Source organism: Carassius carassius, chromosome 23 (assembly GCF_963082965.1).
Source record: "Carassius carassius chromosome 23, fCarCar2.1, whole genome shotgun sequence".
In the NCBI taxonomy this organism is placed as follows: Eukaryota; Metazoa; Chordata; class Actinopteri; order Cypriniformes; family Cyprinidae; genus Carassius; species Carassius carassius.
In genome coordinates this window covers 20,906,775-20,910,212 of record NC_081777.1, presented here as the reverse complement: position 1 = coordinate 20,910,212, position 3,438 = coordinate 20,906,775, and positions in this window count along the sequence as shown.

Sequence of the window (3,438 nt, the reverse complement as noted above, 5' to 3'; positions counted from 1 at the left end):
CGGAACGCCGCTAGAAAGGGCGTGGTCGTGTGTAGTATCACATGTAAGCCTGACCTCTCAGGGTGGGGTATGACTCAGTGACCTCATTGTGTTAAAAGATATTAATGACAATATAGAAATTACATCACGATTTTTAACAGTCAGTTTAGCCAAATTTCCACTCAACGGAAAGATCCACAGGAAACATCAGGTTTGTTATGTGGTGGTTCGCTTCCCAAAGTCATGATGGCTTTATCCCTGCATGCAGGGGATGCCGTGAAAGCTTCATCTTTGGGTAGGCCTACAATGTGGCTAGTTTTCGCACTTTTTAGGTTTATATATCTAAATATCTATATAATTGTTGTTATTCAAGGTAGGTTTATTTGAAAGGCAATTTATATAGAAATATTGATCACATAAAAACCTCATTCAGTTTTGGGGCATGTCCCACTACATAGGTCGATTTTAAAACGAAACCTGCGTTTAATAAACTTTATATTTAGTGAAATAATTAAGAAATACAAACGAACAGAAAAATCTAAAATGTTAACTTGTGACAACATCTTTCTGTGAAAATTAGCCCTGGTCTCTCTCACTGCAAAATTATCATGAAATTTTTATTTGCTTATCATCTGATAACTCCTAGGTATTTCATTATAGCTAAATAAATATGATTTATTGACTCCTTATTTATTTTAGCACTTTAATTAAGTTAAATTCTTGTAATTTATTTATAATAATATTTGTGGTAATAACATTAATTTAAATACTGTTTTTTTTTTTTTTTTTTTTTTAAAGATCCTGTTATCGTTTACAAAGGTTTTTCCAAACCTGTATGAATTTTTTTTTTTTTCTATACTATGGAAGCCAGCGGGGACCATCAACCTTCAAAATATCTTATTTTGTGTTCAACAGCTTGAGGATGAGTAACTGATGACAATTCTTTATCTTTAAGTCATCCAGTGGTCCCCTTGGATGTTTGCTGAGGCCCCCTAGTGGATCCCAGACTCGAGGCTGAGAGCCTCTGCTTTAAAGTGTCTGCCTTTTCTCTCACTGAATGACTTAATTTCAGAGCTGCTATAATTAGTACATTTCCTAATATGGTTCTGAGAAGAGCAATCATGTTTTGAAAATATTAGTAACAATAAAATGTAAAACGCATTAGAATTTATGTGTACTGTTAACAGGTTCTAAAACTTTAATGGAGAAACTCTTAACGCAAGTCTGCCTTTGTACAAAAATGTTGAAAGTCTGCCGTTGTACAAAAATGTTGCATTTACTCACTAGAATTCCCCCCTCATTTTTGCATCTTTTTCCTTTTAGTCTATTTGAGTCGCTGGTCTTAATTAAAACTTCCCTTTCTAGAGTTTCCCTTGATGTGTGTCCAGTCTCTGCTCTGCACACCCTTTCCGCGGGCCTCTGTCCAGCTTGGATGATGATGGAAAGCAGAAGAATGCAGGAATGCGGAGGGAGATGATAATCCTGGTTGCTCATCGCAACGGTCAGTGCTTTGATCTATTCTGCACTTGGTCTAGACCCAACCATTTCCTGGAATATGGCGGAGAAATGAAATGTGAATACATGTGTCTCTCTTTCACATAGGTATTGGCGACTCAGCTGACTCATAAAGTATTTGGAAAAGATTAGTGTTTTGAACTCTAGTGTTTGGTTCTTACAACATATTAATACTCATCTACATTTGATTATAATTGGGCAAATGAAATGCCTGGAGAATTGTCAAATGTCTGTCTGACACCTGAGCATGTTCTCTCCTCTGGCTCATCCATGCACTAATACCCAAAGTATTTAACCTGTCAAACCAGATGTTTGTTAGATAAGAACCTGCTGAGGCTTTAGGTCTGTTGAGTGACTTTTTGCCTGAGAAGCAGAAACTCAAGAAGCAGTCTGGAAGGTTTTAATTCATCCTTTTTAAAATGACTCACCGTAATCTTATATTGTCCCAGGAAGACACGTTTGACACATCGCAGGAGGAATAAGGTGGAGGGGATGGGAGCTCTTGCTCCTATTAACCTGGTGTTTACAGTAACAGGTGAATGGGACTATACTCACCTACAGAGTATTAGTTTTCAAAACCAGGTTTATGTAAGTTTGTTGTTGCTTAGGTGATGAACGCTTAAGAATGTGATTCAAGAGAGGTCTGGTTAGTACAAGCCGATAAGATATGTAATACTCCCACCTCTGCTCTTCATTGGCCTTGTATATTCAGGGGAAAAAGGGGTGAAGCTCACTTGAATTATGAGAAATTGTTGTCATCATGACCTGAATTTTATTTTTAAGGAAGGGGGCATATCTTTCAGAAACAGAAATTATGTGATAGATGTTTTACTCTTTTTCTTATATCTCAAGCGAAGCTGCCTTTCTTACTCACCCTCTGGACACATTTCACTGCAAGTATATGACATTTTGCTATACAAATTATGCCCTTTAGAGCCATTTTAAGACAGAAATAACATCGGTAGAGGTAAGTGACTTAGATTAGACAGCCTCTAAACAGGACAGATCTTAGTCACCCTGTTGTGTTAAATTGAAAAGGTCCCTCATACCTCAGTCATGTCAGCAAAATGAGCAAACATACCGATCGTACCTGTCTGTCTGGAATTACAACTATTTTTTTGTTCTCTAAATTGTTTAAATCCCTGTTGTACCCTAAAGGTCTACTTCAGAGTGTTAGGAAACGAAATGATCATTCAAATCACAAAGCACCAGTGATGGTGATATAAACATTTAAAACCAAATCAATTTACTATTTTAAATTAAAGAGGCAGTGTAACTGTTTTCAAGATTGATAATAATACAAATATTTCTTGAGCACCAAATTAGCATTAAAATGGTTTCTGAAGCATCATGTGACACTGAAGACTGGAGTAATGGCTGCTGATATTTCAGGTTGCCATCACAGGAATGAAATTAGAAAATTATTAATCATAGTATTTCTATTACTGAATTTTTTTTAATTTTTATATTAAATAAATGTATAAAATAAATAAATATATATATATATATATAATACCCACCCAAACATTTGATTAAGTAAACAATACAAAACAGCTCTAGTTTGTGCATAAAATAGTAACAAATGCAACAAACAAATAGACAAATAAATACATTTTATTTAAAACTGTAGTCTGGACAGCTTAATCTGCAAGGGTCAAAAGTAAGATGGTGTAGAGCGAACAAATGACTCTTATGAAAAATAAGTAAAAAGATTCATCAAATTTAATTTAGTGGCTTGAATAAAACTCAGTCATTCAGTGAACTGTTAAGAGGTGTTATTAAAACTGCAACCCTGAATAATTTTTTTTTCACTTATGTCCAGTGGACTGGGAACTGTTTGTTGTAATTATAGATACAATTATTCATTTTATTATTATTATTTAATAATAATAATTATATATATATATATATATATATGGTATCAAATAAATGTCAAAGCAGGTT